Source organism: Canis lupus, chromosome 32 (assembly GCF_011100685.1).
Source record: "Canis lupus familiaris isolate Mischka breed German Shepherd chromosome 32, alternate assembly UU_Cfam_GSD_1.0, whole genome shotgun sequence".
NCBI classification, from domain to species: Eukaryota; Metazoa; Chordata; class Mammalia; order Carnivora; family Canidae; genus Canis; species Canis lupus.
Genome location: NC_049253.1, coordinates 25,551,980 through 25,572,114, shown reverse-complemented (window position 1 = coordinate 25,572,114; position 20,135 = coordinate 25,551,980). Strand labels below are relative to the sequence as shown.

The 20,135-nt window shown below is 33.2% G+C and overlaps 1 protein-coding gene across 2 annotated transcripts in view; it reads left to right on the top strand.

The window, feature by feature from the left end:
• The window catches only part of CCSER1 (coiled-coil serine rich protein 1), a 1,364,327-nt gene that overhangs the window by 1,027,272 nt on the left and 316,920 nt on the right, over window positions 1-20,135 (top strand). The gene's annotated exons all lie outside the window — the stretch shown is intronic.

Sequence of the window (20,135 nt, the reverse complement as noted above, 5' to 3'; positions counted from 1 at the left end):
AGGGAGCCTACTTCTCCCTCTGCCTATGCCTCTCTCTCTCTGTGCATCTCATTAATAAATAAGTAAAATCTTTATAAAAACAGTGCATGTAAGAATAGATGAGTACTTTATTTTAAAAACTCTTGTAAAAATACCATAGCATCCTTTCTTAAATTCTCTGTAGTGCCTTTAAAGTGTTATAGGCCAATCATTCCTGAAATATTTTTAAATGTGTTTCTATTTTCAAATAATTCCAATATTTGATTGGAAGTAGCATATTATAGGATCTAAATAAGATTTTAGTTTCTGTTTATCTCATTATAAAACTGTACTGAGGGGCTCAGTTGATTAAGGTCATGATCTCGGGGACCTGATTTCAGCTCAGGTCATGATTTGATTTCATTTCATCTCAGGGACATGAGATAGAGCCCTGCATCAGGCTCTGTGTTCAGCAGGGAGCCTGCTTGGCATTCTCCCTCTCCTCTCTCTCTGCCTTTCCCTCTCACTTGTGGGTGTGCATTTTCTCTCTCTCTCTCTCTCTCTCTCTCTCTCTCTGTCTCTCTCTGTCTCTCTCAAATAAATAAATAAGAATCTAAACAAAATAAAAAACTGTTGAACTTTATGGAGTTTTCTTAAAACCCTGAAGGGAGAAAGATAAATTAAGCAGTAATATCAATGTTGATATTAACAAGGCTTCTAGAATCTTAATGCTCATATTAATAAGTACTCTAGAAGTACTCTGGCACTGTTTCTGGAACCAAACATCTGAGTTTGATGCCTCCTCTACTGTTTATTTTTCTGACTCAGTTTCTTCATATAAAAAAAGGAATATAATAAAAATATTTAACTCAAAGATTTTTATGACCATTGGATGTGTTTGTAAATGTAAAGAACTTACGGCAATGTCTCACATGACAGACCTATATGTCTGCTAACTGTATTATCATTATTGGAATATCACAATTTATAGCGATTTTTCAGAAGTTCAAGTGTCTAAACATCAGCCAGCAGAATGATGAACTCCTTTTAGCACTTCCAGAGCAGATTCATCACTCATAAGAAGACAGAGTCACAAAAAAATGAACTCATGAGATTGATGTATAAATTCAGAATTCTAATTTATCCACATGCAATAAGAATGCTAACTATACCAAAGAAGAAGATAAATTATCCAACCTTGTCTTCATGTGGGTGGTACAGAGAAAGCCAAATTATAATCAAAATGTCTTAGCGAGAATGTGAATTGAAGAAGGAATCGGTTGTTTGATTTTGTTGTTAAGTGGGATTATGCTAAAGAATAAGCCTGCCAGGCAGTATTCTTGGAATTAAACATCCTCTTCCTAGGAAAATTTCCCCTATGCTATGCTCCTTGGGCTAAACAAAATCCCTTCTGGGTGACACAACTTTTAGTAAGTCAATCATGATATATTCCTAAAAGCCTAGAAATATTTTCTTTTTCACTTTATGGAAACTTTTCAATATTGCAGGGTATCTACATATCTTAAGAGATAAATCTTATTTTTCTCTAAGTTCTCCTGCAGATAGAAGCATTGCTGTAGCCCCCAATACTAGCACCATTTATCATGGTGTAAAAGCATTATTGCTAAAAGCATACAATAAGGGAAGTACTGGTATATGCTTAGGAATATTATGTTAGAGAAAACTATCTCTTATTAGCTTTTATTTTATGCTAATAAATTTTATGCTAATAAATGTCTAATGTAACCCTCTGATACAGTAGAATTGATGGACAAGACCAAATATTTGTTTCATTAATTTTTTTTTAAACATAAACCTCATGCAGTAATTATTCCTAAGCTTTTCTTAACATCAAATTGAGCACAACATGAAAAGTGCTTTTTTAATACTGATGGTTCAATTTGCCTACTCTGTTTGAATTATGTGGATTCAATACATTTGAAGACATTCATGCATGCACATGCACACATAGACATATGCACACATTTTTGCACATCTTGAACCATATTCTAACGTAAAGCAGATGGCTAAGCATATTTATTCCAAAGAGGTTAAATGACCTCTTAAAAGTAAAACAAACCAAGTTTTGCCAAAAAATATCTCATAAAGAATAAAAAATCTCTAAACACCTGCTCTAAAACATTGTGCCTGTGGTCAACAATAGCAAGTAGTACATTGAAACATTTTTAAAGAAGTAGATCTCATAATAAGTGTTTTTACCACAATAAATTAAAAATTAAAAAGAAATAGAGCAGATAATAAAAATAAACTTTTTTGTGCTGTACCTTCACAGTGTGCTGAGATTTAGGTTTGGATATTTGTGAAGTGAACATCCAGCTGCCCTGAATAGAATGGTTCACCTAAGGATTAAATGTCCACTGTGAAAAATCCAAATGTTTCTTCTAGATGAACTGCAACTGTGCCAAGAGACCACAAGTAAAATATTTAGTCCTAACTTTCAGATGGAAATATGTCTTCCTTATTGAGCTATACCTTTACTCTGAGAAAAATTTCTGGGACGAAAATATTTATTTTAATATTTCCGTATTTAACTGGTACCTGTTCACGATTAATGATCTTGCTTTAGTAAGGCATCATTTTCCAAAAGAAAAAGAGGAAAGAAATAGTTAAGATTATCAGTGAGAAATGAGACACAATGTGTACTATTTTAAACTACATAAATGTGTATTATCCCCCTATTTTACACTGGACAAATGCTGTTTTTTTTTAAATTAATTTCACTACCATAGATGTCAGCAATTCAAAATTTGTCATCATCTGGAGTCAGCTGAGTAGAAATATAATTTTTCACAAGGTTAAAGGCAATGGGATACCATATACAAAATTGTAATGCACTAGAGACTACTTGAGATAATCCTTTTTTAAAATTTCAGATAGCTAATCTTTTGTGTGCAGTAAGCTAACATGAATCATAATTTAAAACAATTGTTCTGTCAGCAATATTTCCTGGCTCTATCCTTGGGACAGAACATCATCTCCCTGGAAAAGGATCTCAACTCTTTTGCAATGCTATGCTTCCTGGATTAAGCAAACTCCCTATCACTTGGCACATGAAAATACATGATAGACAAGTTGAGCTAATGTTAATATTTAATAACTGGCATTTGTACAGCACTTTGCTTTTTAAAACTAGTTTCTTATATAATAACATTTGACTAATTGTCCTAGCAATCCTATGACACAAAATAGGTATTATAATCCTTGTGTTTAAAGTGAGATATTTGAAGCTCAAGGAAATTATTTAATATGACACAAATAATTTGTCGTAGGTATAAGTGATTGATCTCAAATTTATTCATTGACTACTTAGTATATGTCAGGCTAGCCTATGCTAATATGCAAGAAAAAATTCATGGTGCTTATTTATATAGTTCTTACTCAAACTAGACAATACTGTAAGTGCTTTACAAATATAATTCATTTAATCAATTGATAGGTGAGAAAATGAGGCAGAGAGAGGTTAAGTTGTCCAGGATCGCCAGTATATTGAGAGGTAGAGCCAGGATAAGAACCTGTGTGTCTTTAATTGTAATACTGTGTCTCTTGTTTATAAAACAGGAACCTGATAGCTATTACTCAAAATAGTTTTTAAGTCTCAAAATAGGATGCAAATGAAATCTAAATCAAACTTGCTACAAAACAACTGTCATTGTAAATGAGAAAGAGGTTTAGTAAAGAAAAAAAACGATTTAAAAGAAATTTTAAAAATTAAAATGAAGATAATTGAAAAAATCAGTATGATTAAAAAGTCTGAATGGAAACAGTATTCAAAGGCATCATGATGGAAGTAAAATACTACATATTAATGTTATCTTAAAGATACACATTCAAGGGACTTGATGAATTCATTGGCTATTCCTTTCTTTAAAGACAAAAACAGTTTTATGATTTTGTTTTAATTAGATCTTTTGTATTAGAATAAAATGGAATGCATATTTGTTCTCAAAGCATTTGTGTAAGTTTTCTGACATTTATTTTCCTTGTAGTCCTCAAAGAGGCTGTGATATTCGTGAAAGAATATGAGCTCATACAAACATGATCAAAACCTTGGTATTACAAAAGAGTTTGTTCAACTTAGAAGCACTTGGGAAAGGAAGCAGTTGCAAGATTAAAAACAAAGAGCAAGGATAGTTGAGCATTAAATATGTTTATACTTTCATGTATACAATTTGTGGAATTCACATAGGCACAAACTTCAAAATTAATTCAGTTTACAGAAGATTTAAGGTCTAGAGTTGCTGTGGATGTATAGCTGAGTGCTTATGACCTCAGATCCTAAGTACAGTTACTTTTAATCACCTTGGCGAGCTTACACTTTCACTTTAAAAATAACAATACACTGAGTAAGCTTGAAGAGTTTGAAAAATATGCAGTAGAAAACCTTGGAAAAAAAGAGATTAATAATTATCCAACAACCTAACAGTATTTTCACTATTAATCACCACCCCCCAACCCCAGTATACATATATACCCCCATATAAAGAGTTCTTTCTTCCTTGTTGGAATCAATCATTCAAGTAATAACTGATTGTATAGTTTTTTTGTGATAGATCTTACATTAATCCTCTAAACCATTCCATAAGGGGATGACTGCTAGTATCTCACTGTGTAGGTGAGCCAACTAAGCCTTAGAGTGATGAGTTTGCTGAGATAGATTCCACTGTTTGATTTCAAACATGTGCTCTAAACTATTATGCAATGAAAATGGGTCCCTTGTTAAAAACTGGTGTTCAAAACTGTTGTTGTTCATGGTCCTACTTTGTGGTTCATGCTTTGAATCATTTTATGGCATTGTCCAAAGACACTCAAGTGACACTTTGTCAAGTTTTGCTAAATGTTAGAACTAAGTATCTGGGAAGTTTTAAAAAATCCCTATGCCTGTGTATACATCCCATACCAGTTAAATCACAGTCACTGGAGATGGTACTCAGGCATACATATTTTTATTTTGTAATTTTCCAGATGATAAAAAATATAAACAAACTTGAGAATCAGGATTCTGGATACTTTGCTCCCTACCATTAGTGCTTATTACATAGTCTACATTACACCAACATCCAGTCTCTACCCAAACATTTCTGGTAATAGCTTTGAGAGTCAATGAAATTCTTGGGTTAAATAAAAATCTGTCACTCATTCTTCCATCTTTTGGTGCTAGCCCTGCCTTGTTGGGATAATAACCTTTTTTTTTATCTGTTTATCATCCCCTGAGTTTCTTTTTCTCCAAGATAACCTTTTTATTTCTTTAAACTGCTCATCTTATGATATGATTTCAAGTCTTCTCACTTATTCTCTAAGATAAACTAGTTATCAGTATGACACATTGGAAAGAACTTGGATTCTGGAGTCAGAATACCTTTAGTTTACATTCCATATATGCATTAATCTTGTAAACTTGAACAAGTTACAGAATATTCTCAGCTTCCCTTCTGCCACAAATAATGCTACTTCATTTAACTTTTGTGAATATAAAATGAGTTATATAAAGTAGGAATAAAATTAACAGAAATTGTGAGCACCAAAAACCATAGTGTCGGGAAGCCTGGGTGGCTCAGCAGTTGAGCATCTGCCTTTGGCTTAGGGCGTGATCCCAGAGTTCAGGGATCAAGTCCCATATCGGGCTCCCTGAGAGGAGCCTGCTTCTCCCTCTGCCTATGTCTCTGCCTTCTCTCTGTGTCTCTCATGAATAAATAAATTAAAAAAAAAAATAGTGTCTAATCATGGCCGTCTTGACTTCCCACATAAGTAATTCAAATGAAAGTAACACTAACTCAGAGAGTAAGAACAAAGGAACTCAATTCAGCTTGAGGTTTTTTTTTTTCCTCCATTGCTGGCTATGTTAATTTTTTAAATTATTAAACAGCAGGTATACAGTTTGTTAAGTACATATGTTCATTTCTTTCTACCTTTATCTTGCTGCTGTTCCAAAGATACGTATTGCCAGTCCTGAGTAATATAGTGCTAAAGTGCTTGAATACGGTTCTGCTGAGTAGATTTGAGAGGGGGCCACACATTTGTGGCTTTAAGTCTGTCATTTAACCTCTTCTACAAACTCCACTTTCCTGATTTGCAATTGAAGATAATATTTGCCTTGGGGAATTGTGAGGATTGTGAAGATATCAGGGGATTAAAATAAATGATGTATAAAAAGTGCCTTTCCGGGATCCCTAGGTGGCGCAGCGGTTTGGCGCCTGCCTTTGGCCCAGGGCGAGATCTTGGAGACCCAGGATCGAATCCCATACCAGGCTCCCGGTGCATGGAGCCTGCTTCTCCCTCTGCCTGTGTCTCTGCCTCTCTCTCTCTCTCTGTGACTATCATACATAAATAAATAAATATTAAAAAAAAAAATCTCATTTAAAAAAAAAAGTGCCTTTTTTGAGTCATCAAAAATGGTAAATACAGTATAGAGGGTAAGAGCTTGGACTCTGATGCTGAACTATTTAGGTTCAAATCTTAGCTTAGAGTTCGCTGGCTCTGAAAACTTCAGAAAATTATGTAGAATCTGAGTCTCAGTTTCCTTCTTGGAAAATAGGGATAAAAGTACTACCTACTAGGGTTGTTGTGAGTTTTAAATAATTAGTGCTCTTACTGTGTTTAATACAAAATGAAGACTCAATTTGTATTAACTATTATTATGAAAATAGTAATTTGTATTAGACATGAAAATTTCTGGCACTTGGTAGGCATTGAGTGGCATAATTTTCTTTTCTTTTTAAGTGAGATATCCATACTTGAACACATTACTGAAATATAGAACAATATCTGCATGTTGTAGGTATTCAATGAGTATATGCTGAAGAATGAACAAGTGAAGGTGGTCTGACCACAAAGTATAAGAGGGATTTTAACTTTAAAAACTTTCTTCATTGTAAGTATAGATTCATAGTTCTGATTGGTGTAACCTAAAAATAGATGTGTACTTCATTCTCTCCAAATGACCTAAATTCCAATTAAATTTAAATTTTTGTTTTAAATTTGAAAGCTCTTTACTTATATTTTATGATTTTCTAGTCATGCTTATGGTAAGTATTCTGAATATGCCTAGATAGGACAGTAGTGTAAGAGAAAACTTTCAAAAAGATTTTTTTTTAATTTTTTAATTTATTTATGATAGTCACAGAGAGAGAGAGAGAGGCAGAGCACAGGCAGAGGGAGAAGCAGGCTCGATGCACCGGGAGCCTGACGTGGGATTCGATCCCGGGCCTCCAGGATCGCGCCCTGGGCCAAAGGCAGGCGCCAAACCACTGCGCCACTCAGGGATCCCTCAAAAAGATTTTTAATTTAACTCACCATTATGTAACAGTTTGATAATAATTTCAATCATTGTGACTTAAGCTTGCCACTCTTACTGCCTGAAAAACCAAATGGAGACACTTAGTTTCTCAGTTTAGCTTAGCTTAGTAGCTTAGTTTGGCCTGAATCCACTTACCTTCCAACTCATCCTCTCTAGTAACTCTTAACACCTACACCTCTCCCAAGTCACTTAAGCTCTCTAGGCCTTAGCATCATCATCTGTTAAATGGGACCAGGTTACTTAGCTCATGAAGATTTCTTTAAGAAAGGAGTGAAATGGCATATGTGAAAGTATTCCAAAATATACAATAAAATACACATAACAGCTACATGTTTGTGTGTATATGTGTGTGTATTCATATATATATGTATATATACAGTCATATATATATATATACATATATATATATATGAATACAAAGAGACAGGCGGAGAGAGAGAGAATTAAATATGCTGCTTGCTCAAGCATATCCTAGACAAATGGCAATCAAAGTAGCTGTGCCTAAAGTTCAGAGACTTGCCTCAATAATTTGAGCATTCTGATAGTGACTATTTTAGAATGCTTATTTTGGTAGAAATATAAATGATAGGAGAATAAATTGCTTGCATTTTCTCCTTGTAACACGTCAGAAGAGGTTGATTTTAATTATGATATTTTGCACTTAAATTTTTACAACCTATTGCCAAACTTTAAGATTCAAGTTTATTCATTTTATCTGCCTAAGATCTAAAATTATTGATTTTCCTAAATAAATATCATTTAAAAGTTATATTATAAAATAAGCACCCAGACTGCAAACTATTTCAGAGGATGCTGAGCTCTGTGAAATAACTGACCCACATTGTCATAGCTGTTACCCTAGTGCACATCTCTGACAGATTCCTTTAGCTACCTAACTCTGCTTCTACTTTTCTACTTTATAACCCAAGATGCCATTTGATATATGTCAGAATGGTGCTATTAGGCATTAAGAGATTTGAAAACTAATAACTATAAGAAGAGAATAGAAAACTTGGAAGAGTTTAGTCTGAAAAGCTAAGTTCGACAGAATAATAATGATAATGATCATTAAAACTAGAAAACCTTGGGATGCCAGAGTGGCTCAGCCATCAAATGTCTGCCTTTGGCTCAGGGCATGGTCCCTGGTCCTGAGAACAAGTCCTGCATGGGGATCCCTGCAGGAAGTCTGCTTCTCTATGTCTCTGCCTCTCTTTGTGTGTCTCTCATGAATAAATAAAGTCTTAAAAAAACAGCTAGAAAACCTTTTTAAAATAAATAAATACTGGAAAACTTTTCCTAGCTCCGTTCTATTCTCAAAATAAAAGCCAGTTTTGGGCAGCCCGGGTGGCTCAGCGGGTTAGCGCTGCCTTCAGCCCAAGGAGTGATCCTGGAGACCAGGGATTGAGTCCCAAGTTGGGCTCCCTGCATGGAGCCTGCTTCTCTCTGCCTGTGTCTCTGCCTCTCTCTCTCTGTTTCTCATGAATAAATAAATAAAAATCTTTTTTAAAATTAAAAAATAAAAAAATAAGAGCCACTTTTCACCTTAATATATATAAGATAGAGACATGATGATATATATTTTTTTAATCTGTGCTGTTTGTTAGAATAAAAGGACCACTGGAGATCCTGTCAACTTGATCCACTTCACAAAAATATTGGTTGTTTCCAATATAGACTTTATTTTTACTTTTTAAAATGTGGACAAATGAAGGAAACAGGGAAATAATTATACTACGATGTACCAAAACCATAATTATGCTTCCTGCTGACTTTTAACAAACCACCAGGATGAAAAACTAATGATGGGTGAGCAAGAGAGTGTCTGGTAATTTTCCTAAAGCACATTTATATTGCATTTTAGAATGTCTTCCTCAGGAGAGCACAAATTATTTTTTATTAACAAAGAACTGTAAGGAAAAAGTGCTGCTGTCTTTGTGCTGTTTTATTTTTTTAAGAGTTTAAATGTTTCCTCTAGTTTTATTATTTCAACACATAATAGAAAAAGTTACTTGTACAATAAATAAGTTGTGGTTGTAGTTAACATTACATAGTTTGTAATCTTTCTAGTTTTTCATATTTTAAAGGCAGAAAAATTTTCTCAACAGCACATGGCTTTGTCTTACTTTTTAAGTCATTCTAAACTAGCTTACCCTTTAATAAATAGAGCATTTATTGAAAAGAATTATCCAACTGTTCTCCCATGCTTAAGATTTCCTTTATTTTTTTCTCTTAAAAAGCATAATCCAAAATATTTTCTCTACGAAACACTCACTGCAATTGAGAGACTTATATTTTATAAAGCAGAGTAGGCTTTTAAAGTTTTATATTACCATTGTTAGATTTGGAAAGTACTAGAAACAATTCTTAGCTAGTTTAATCACTGTTCATAGAAGTGGCTACTAAGAGGAGGGTGAATTTCCAATTCATAGAACATTTAACTAAAATATTGCAAAAGGAATATAACTTATCTGAATGTGTATATGGCTAATCTATATATTTTTAATATTCTTTTTTATGTTTATTATTCTTTCTGTTGCTTAGCTAAAATGACTTAAAATTAGCTTTAAGTGTGTGAACTGATATATCTTGATTTTAGTCTGACTAAACTGTAAGAAAGAAATATCAACTGTAACATACTGACATTTCTTTAAGAGATCTCGGTAGAATTTTCAGTAGCCACTGACTTTCAGCTTTTTATTCCTGAGAAAAATGATAGGCTAACCTACCCTATCAAATACTAAAATCCAATATTAATGCTTATCTTTGGAATTTTGATTAATTTATACTTTTTTCACTAAAAATAACAATCTAGTGAATATTTTATTGAATATGTAAACAATTGAAAATTAGACTAATGAATAAATTATGACTTGTATAATCAATAACTATTATATATTGCTATAGACAAAAACCCTATTACTCTATCAACACACAAAGATCTAAGGTTCTGTCAACTAGGGAAATTTTCCAGATAGGTGAAGATTATCATATATGTATGAAAAAATAACTTTTATAGCACATGCTTCTATCAAACTTCCTACCATCTTTAAAGATGGTTAATGAACATAATTCAACATGAATTTGATTGCACAGATCATAGGAGGACAACACAACTTACTCAATTAACTCAACTGCCCATTCCCTCTGGAAAGCCTTGATGCTGCTGATGATAGGCATCTTTCGCATTATCTTGCTTGCTACTTTTCTTTGCCCCTAAGCCTGGGGTTGTAATATGGTTGTAATCATTATCTTAAATATTATTATTATTATTATTAAGCAAACTACTTAAGTTTTAGGTAAACAGATCAAATGGGCGAGCGAAAAGAATGAACAAAACTAAGTTGAAGGTTTTACAATGTCTTGAGAACACCGAAAAATTTGGAAGAAATGAGTAAATCCATCAAAAAGACCAATATTCAGATTGCTTTGCAAGGAACTTTAATCTCTAAAGCCACTTTATATTCACTTAAGGTGGAATTTGTGGAAGATGCTATACTGTATGACTTTGCAAGAGAGAGAAAGCAGAGTAACATGCAGAAGATCCTCTCACACAAAGGAAAGACCTTGTTCCTATGTTAAAATGTGGTTAAATGCACGAAATTCCACATGTTTTCGGTTAAAATAAAATGCTTTTTATGATTCTTAGATTTATAGGCTTTCTCTGGCCGCTGATCAACTGGTCCTGATTTTGCAAATGAGAAGGCATTGATTTAATGTATTTTATTATAAGTCATATCCTAAGGAAGGCTATATTCATTTGTTATGGAATAGGATGTGATACAATATTGTCCTTGCTTCTTAGGTACCACTGTACTTTCAGGTCCACATTTCTCTCATGCTTCTGCATAGTTTGCATGTCTGATTCCAGGTAACTGGAATATTACTGCACCTTCAATAGACAAAGTTGGATATAGTTCAAATTTGCCAGTCAAGACATAAACTTTGCAGAATGATCTCCCTCCTCCCTGCATCCCACAATCTACTTATTTTTCCATTTTCTCTTTTATGTAGGCCAGTCTGAATGTTATTTGGGAAAGTGATAGGTAGATTTAAAGGACTAGGTAAATGTAAGCTTATAGCAAACCTGAGGATTAAGCAAAGATTTCTAAATTCTGCCACCATTTGGGTAGCACTGAAGATTTTTCATGAGTATTTGTATATATCAGCTATACGTTTGAAAATGATTAATCTCCATGTCTTCTCTTTTCATTATGGTTTTAGTCTTCTCTGTCCTTTTTCTGTAAAAAGCATATAGTTCATCATAATGAGTACATCTGTGTCAAATAAGAGAAAAATAAGTTTAAAGAGAATGCTTATTTCTATCTCTACAAAAATAATTCCTTACATAGCCCTTCCTCAGTATTAACTTATTTTCCCTGAATCTATAGTGTGAAGAGTACTGACATTTAAAAGGTTTTTAATTTCTATTGATAATAAATGAGCACACTGCCAGAGAAGAAGACTAAAATCATTAGCAGGACTTACCTCAAGTCTTTCAGGCCCTCATATTCACACACAGTGCATGCCTCTTCTTATTGTTGCAAATGTCAACTTTCTTCTTGATAGGTGTCCTTTGGGAAATGGTTCACTCCATTTCAAAGGCATATAATAAAAGGAAAGGGCTTAGGGCAATATTTAAGCAATGAAAGAAACATAGGACATTTATGACTAGCTGGGAGGAACTGATTGCCTTTGGCTGTGCCTTGGGGAATCCCTAGGAAACACAGTAAGTTTGTGATTACTATTATAAGTTAAAATGATTTAAAGCATGCAGGGGAATTTGTGTTTTCCTTACGGGTGTATTTCATATTCTCCGTGTGCCTTGAAAGTTCATACTTACCTCCTGTGTTTCTTACTGAAGTACTAACAGGAGATGTATTATTGAAAATTGCAGAAGAATGACTTTCAAGTGGGTCAATTTAAGAAAAGAAAAGAATAATTGAAAGCAAAGTTTATGTAAGAGAACTTATGTGTTTTCGCCTACTCAGTTAAATGTCTCTCATAAAACTGTTATGTTTTTAAATTAATGATACCAAAATTTGCATTGCAAACATTTGTTAGATACATATGATAAATTTGTTACCACGTGTGTAACTATGGTGAATAGGCAGTGTTAGAGGTAGGTAAAAAAGAAGAGCATAAATTGAATTTTCTCAGTGCATTTTCATTGTGGTTATGTCCTTAAATGTTTAGATACAGTAGAATTATTTTGGAGGCTGTCAGGATGTGATTCATTATTACCATACAGGTTGTCATTTCTCAAATTTTTCCAGGTTGTTGAGAAAATAAAGTATCTCACAAATCCCTATAATTTTTTCTTGTACTCCTAAAAAACAATCATTTCTGTTTTTCTGGGGTTTTTTGTAGTTAAAGATCTAACACCTGGGGTTCCTGGGTGGCTCAGTCGGTTAAAGCTTCGGACTTTTGATTTTGGCTCAGGTCATGATCTTACGGATGTGCCATCCAGCCCAGTGTAGCACAATGCTAGATGTGCTAGACGTGCACCATGCTAGACGTGCAGCACCATGCTATACTTGCAACCTGCTCAGAATCTTAGCTCTCTCCCTCTCTTCCTCTACTTGCTTGTGCTTTCTCTTTCTCTCCCTTAAAAAAAAAAATCTGACACCAAATCCAACTTACTTTATGTCTCAATTTCACTACCCTACCTTCAAATTTAAAACATGGCAGAAGAATTATTCTTAAAATGTCTGAAATGCTAATAGTAGATATTCAGCCTGGTTGTCATTATTTTTGGTCATATAAAGATAACAAACTGGGTACAAAATGTGCAATCTATGTAAAGGCACTTTCATCTTTGCAAGTTCTGTGCAGTGTCTGGTTTGATAAATGAGCACGTGACTCTATCACTTGAGTCATCCAAGGTGGTAGATCAAGGTCATGCCTTGGGCAGCTCAATGATCCAAGGGGGATTTTAAAATAGATAATATTTTAATATGTTCAATTTGAGTGTTTTTTTTTTAAGATTTTATTTATTTATTCACGAGAGACACACAGAGAGAGAGGCAGAGACACAGGCAAAGGGAGAAGCAGGCTCCATGGAGGGAACCTGATGTGGGACTTGATCCAGGGACTCCAGGATCACGCACTGAGCCGAAGGCAGGTGATAAACCACTGAACCACCCAGGGATCCCACAATTTGAGTATTTTAATAAAAGCTTAAATATAAAAGCAAGAATCTAAACACAATACTAATAAGGTTGTTTCCTGTATAATTTAAGTACCTAAAATACATACACCTGAAGTTTTCAATTTCAAGGAATTGCCAAGTATTTTACAACCTACATATGAACTATTAACCCATTTTTGTTAATTAGTCCTTGAGGACAGTTCTGAGCAGAATATATAAACTTAAAACTTTACCCTTATAAGTTTAAATAGAAATTCCAGCAAAAAGCATGAAAGAATATAACAATATTGATATTTACCAGAAATATCTTATCATCATTTAAAATCATATTATTTCACCATTTAAAATGGTTATATTGACTAAATCCTACTATTTTCACATATATATACTGCAATGGGACAAAGGCCAAATTTTATTTGTAATTATTCTAGAAGTTGAGCATTCTTCTACAAATGCTTAATCTTAAATCTATTTTCTTGAACAGCTAAGTATTTCTTCAACCATTTCTTCATCAATAGAACTTTAGTTATGAAGCTTAAGATAAGACAATTGGAATCCTAATTTCTAAAAATGTCATACTTCCTTGGTTTCCAATTATGCTATCTTTATAATTTTATAACTCTTTAGTCTCTTATCTGTAGTTCTGTGATCCAAAGAAACAACAACAACAACAACAAAAGCTAGTAAAGTCCCCTGAAAACCCAAAGTTTTTATATGACTTACTTGGTAACCAAATCTGATGTGATCTAAATTAAGAAGAAACCATTTATAATTTCTTTAAATCCCAGTGGGGTTTATCATATTTTTGCTGCAGAAATATTAATGTCTTTGATTACTCTAGCCCTAGACTTAGCTTGAGGTGTTACTTTGCAAATCTAAATAATTCTGAATTCTGAGAAACACTTGGCCCAAAGCTCTTGGAAAAAGGGTTATTTAAGAATTTTTTAGATTCATATTTCCATTCTGTGTCTGGCACTGTTTGCTTTTTGGTGTGTGTGCCTGAGGCCAGTGAATAAGTTCTAAATTCTCTTTCAATTATAGTTGAGATATTATTTTAACATTTTTCTCAGGTAAGAATAGTGTTAGCTCTTTCTCCAACCAGGTTATATATTCTTCTTTTCTATCTCTGTGTTCTGGACTACACCTACAATCTATTTTTAACTAAATGCTTCTAGAGGAGTAGGAAGATATTAATAAAGTTTATCCTTGTGTGTGTGCTTTTTAAGGCATTTATTGCCTTTTCTTCATGGGTTTCTAGTTTTTATATTTTTTCCTGTCCCAGAATCTTGTGCTTATTTCAAGTCTTATTTACAACTAAGATGGTTTATAATTAGAACCACCATACCTACATAATCCAGAGAATAGCCTCTGATGGAAATGGGAAAAAAAATATATCATGTGGAGATATCATGTGCTTCAGTGCATTTCATCACTTCTAATATAGCAATACATATGAAATAAGCACAAGATGTGCTATAAATATTAGTCAAATAAGTATAATAATATCCATGAACTATTCCATAATTAAATTGAATGCTGGCTTGTTGTTTATCAAGCCTTGGATGGATAAGTTCAATATTTGGATTTGGACATATTATATTTAATTATTATTAATTGGCACTTCAATTTATAGTCTGAAATTATGGATGGAATTTTAAATAACTTTCTAGAGAGAAAATGAGTTAGAAAGAAAATTATGTGGATGAACTGGAGAATCTAGGCTTAAGTCATCATGTTTACCTAAATATTTTCTCTTACTGGTTCTACACTATTTATGCTAAGCAGTTTTCCTAACCTAATAACTTTTTTTAGCAAACATATATAGCAATTATTAATGGTATATGATAGACCCCTAAGTTAAAACAATCACATGCTGAATACTTCCTATATTCTTCCAGTTGACAAAAGCTCTGTACAAACACAGATTTTTAATTCAAATTAATTCTTTTTATTTCTGGCACTGAGCTCTGTCACAAAATTACATTATAATGCACTCAAGGAGAAGTTTTACAATATAAGGTAAACACAGATATCTGTGAAAATCAATAATTTTATATATATATATAAAGTTTATATATAAAGTTTTATATATATATAAAGTTTATAAGGTCAGGGTCTAATAAAATGAAAACTTTGGAAATACGCTATCTTGGATTTAGCATTTTATAAAAAAAAATAACAAGTTTGTCCATATTTAGTCTTTATGCTGACATATGATGGCATGGCATTTTTAGTTGTAAAAGATTCTATTGAGGTACATCCACTTTGTTGTTTTTCTGTTTGTTTTTGAGGTACATCCACTTTGGAAGGCAGTTTTTTACAAAGTTAAACATATTTACTATACAATACAGTCATCACCCTCCTTTATTTTAACCCAACTGAGATGCAAACTCATGTTCATATAGAAGCCTGCACACAGATATTTATGGTAGCTTTATTCATAATTTCTAAAACTGGGAGGTAATCAAGATGCTCTTCAGTAAGTGAATGGATAAACCATGTACGTCCAGACAATGGATATTACTCAGTGCTAAGAAGAAATGAGCTATCAAGACTTGAAAAGACCTAAAGAAACCCTAAATGCCTTTTAGTAAGTAAAAGAAGCCAATCTGAAAATAATGCATTCTGTACGATTCTAACTATATGACATTCTGGGAAAGATAAAATTATGGCATTATAAAGACCAGTGGTTGTTAAGGAGGAGAGTGTGGGATGGAAATAGGCAGAGGATTTTTAGGACAATGAAACTACTCTGTTTGATACTACAATGGTAGATACATGTCATACATTTGTCTAAATCCATTGAATACACAATAAATGGAGTGAATCTTTAGGTAAAGTATGGACTCTGGGTGATAATATATCAGTGTAGGTTTATCAATTGTAACAAATGTACTACTATGGTAGGGGTATTGATAATGAGGAAGTTATGCATGTGTAGGAGCAATGGGTATAAGGAATAAGTTACAAGATAAGTTTTTTTGTTAGTGTACCTTTATGGGAACCAAGGCTGTAATACTGGCATTTGCTATTCTACATTGAAGGAAAATTCATTAAATGCCAGCAACAGGGATTAATTTATGGATCTCTCCTTTTAATTATTTAACTAGCCTTTAGAAAATGAATGGTTCTTTAAACAGATTCTTATTTTTTTTAATTTTAATACTTTTTAAGATTATTTATTTATATAGAGAGGTGAGCAGTGGGGAGGGACAGAGAGAGAAAAAGAGACTCTCCAGAAGATCCATACTGAATGCTGAGCCCCAGGTGGGGCTCCATGCCATGACCCTGAAATCATGACCTGAGCTGAAATCAAGAATCATATGCTTAACCTGCTGAGCCACCCAGGTACCCCTTTTTTAAACTGATTCTAAAGTGAATCTAAAATTAGTCATTCTAAAGAGTTTTGTCATTAGCAAAAATGAGAATAGTAAACAAAAGCAAAACATTTTAACTATTTCTGAGACTGCTGTGGAAACTAAATGAGATAATGCTTTCATGTGCTAAGCATAGGAGCTTCATAGACTAAATGTTCAATAAATATGAATTAATCTTTTTCAAATATTCTTGTCCTTTTTAGTTATTATATTAAAAATGAACTATTGATTTACACAGAGATCTGTGCTTACCTAATATTTTAAAACTTCTCCTTGAGTGTATAATAATTTACCTTTTGACAGAGCTCAGTGTCATAAATAAAAAGAATTAATTTGAATTAAAATCTGTGTTTGTACCGAGCTTTGTCAACTGAAGAATATAAAAAGTATTCAGCATGTGGTTGTTCTAACTTAGGGATCTATCATACACTATTAATATCTTTATTTAATAACCTCTTTCCATTTGATTATGCTGTCTTTCAACAATTAAATATTATTGATGCACAGATGAGGGCCATTTTATTGTGATTATTAGTTTTATTTTGTAGTGTTTGGGGTAGTAATAGAAAAGAGCAACTATAGTACACTGCTTAGTTTAAGACTTGGAGAAAAATTTTGCATCAGCTAAGGAATTGGTGCAAGGGAACCTACTTTTTAAGGAGGCCACTTCATAAATATCATGTGTTCTACTTTTTACAAAACTCTCATTCTGTCAAAATTAAATGTTCCCATCTTTTGCTGTAATTTTTATTTTGCTTTCTTGTTTTGGCGAATTACATATTTTTTTCTTAATTTCTCCCATATATTACCTTTATATATATAATATATATATATTATATATATCTGCCAAATACAGGAATTCAAAAGCCTTTTTAAATAAAATTCTTTTAAATAATTTTTATTTATTTTGTATTTCTTTCCATATACTTTATTCATTTCTCCAACATTTTCTATTGTTACCAATGATTAGTTGCTCAAAAAAAAAAAAAAAAATGTGTTTTATTTACAGGGCACAGCTTATGGAAGTGCTCCTGTACCTTCTCGCAGGCAATTATGTGAGTCTCTTAAATTCAGCTCTGTGTTGTAAACATGACTATGTGTTCCTGTGCTGTAGCATGGCATGCTGAGACCAAATGCCCTAAGGTCAATATGCAATCCCCAATGTTGTATATTACCTAGAATGTGTTTGAAGCAAATGGTTCCCTTTGCCTCTTCCTTATCTGTTTGTCACTATCCAGCCCATTTAAGAAAACTGCATTGCAATATGGCCAAGTGTGTTGAAGCTTCAGTAATGACTCAAAGTCTGTGGCAAATATGGAAGTGGCTCTTAAGTTTAGTTTCATTTAGCACCAACAATAGTAACTTTCCTTGTCAAATGAATCTACGCTTTCTTAAATCCTAACTTCTTTTACATACTTGTTCAAAGAGCTCTTATATCATACACAGCTGTGTTTTTGCCACACAGCTAATGAGACCTCTTTCCTTGAAAAGGAAATACATTGAAAGAAATCTTTTTTCCAGTGAATTTAAAGAAAACTTGACTTTCTAACCACCTTAGTTTATTTCTAAGTCATCATATTTAGAAAATGTGAAAATAGTCTACACATTTTTAGATAGAAATCCTGGATTTTACACCCTTGTTCAGCTGTATTATAAATATATGCACCTCAGCAGAGTCAGATATTTGCACTTCGGCTCAGAACATTTCTGTGACAGCTTGTCTGCTTTAACATGAACTTTTTTTTCAATGAGAGATGTATATGTAAATTTAGTACGTAGAATCTCCGAAGTGCCATCAGACTTTGAGAAAGAGCTATTTCCATTGCCCATTTCCATTCACATCTTTTCTTTTTTCCACACATCAGAAAATCATGGTTGTTTACCACCATTATAGACTGCTACAGCAATACACCACATGCTTCTAATTGTTGTACCAAGCAATATATACCAAATAGATTTATCTTAATATGATGTTAAAGATCATTTAAAGCTACAGTCCTGTTTTCATAATATTTTTCTTCCCCAATGGCAGAAAAAACATACAATTTTATCCCATTCACTGGGAAGGATCTGTGAATCAATTGAAAAATTGCAGCACTTTGAGTCATTCTAAAGCTGCTCAAACAACAAACAAAAATATGCACTTTACTATTTCATCTTTTCATGAAACACTTTTTAAGGTCTGAATTATTATGAATAAAGTTTTGGCAAAAAGAATTGCTTTAATGAATAGAAGATAGGATTTAGATATATTATTCTACTCGGTTAAATAATCCCCAACAGGTCTAGAATTATCCCTTGTTATTTCTTCTTATCTACTTCATTGTCCTCTAACATTCTAAAGTATACTGAAGGTATGGTTTCTTTTATGACAATATTGGTATGGTCTTAATGATAAAAAGTGAAAACTGGGCAGCCCGGTGGCTCAGCGGCTTGGCGCCACCTTCAGCCCAGGATGTGATCCTGGAGACCCATGATTGAGTCCCAAACCGGGCTCCCTGCATGGAGCCTGCTTCTCCTTCTGCCTGTGTCTCTGCCTCTCTCTCTCTCTGTGTCTCTCATGAATAAATAAAATCTTAAAAAAAAAAAAAAGTGAAAACTATAGCAAGAACTTCAAATGAGCTAAAATATTTTTTTATTTGCCTCTTTTTACTTTTTTTTAAAGGATTTTATTTATTTATTCATGAGAGACAGAGAGAGAAAGAGAGAGAGAGAGGCAGAGACACAGGCAGAGGGAGAAGCAGGCTCCATGCAGGGAGCCCTAGGTGGGACTCCATCCTGGGACTCCAGGATCATGCCCTGGGCGGAAGACAGGAGCTAAATTGCTAAGCCACCCAGGGATCCCCCTATCTGCCTCTTTTTAAAATAAAAAGTCATTTGTTATACATGTAAATTGTAGTGCATTGAATATAGAAGAATATCTATTGTTAGGGAGGTAGAAAACATACTATTACTAGAAACTTGTAGAAATGAGTTCATTATAAGTGCTCTGAAATTATGAGTGGAAGTATAATCCTAAATTTGGATTAATCTTATTTCCCACTTTCACAGAGTTGACATGCATAATATGAAGATAACATTAAATACTTGAGATTTCAGATAATTTGTTCTGGAAAATAAATTAATAGATGGTTTCTCTAAGTGTGAGAATCTAAAATTGAAATGCATTCTGTGCCTCAATATATAAGACCATAATATGGATATTACCCTCCTAAACATGTAGACTTGGAAATAGTAAGCCAATGAATTTAGAATGCTAATGCAAATTCACATTTCCTTTTGGTCAAGTGCAAGTCTTAGGATCTCTGAATTACATATTAGTAGAAGCTCCTTTAGT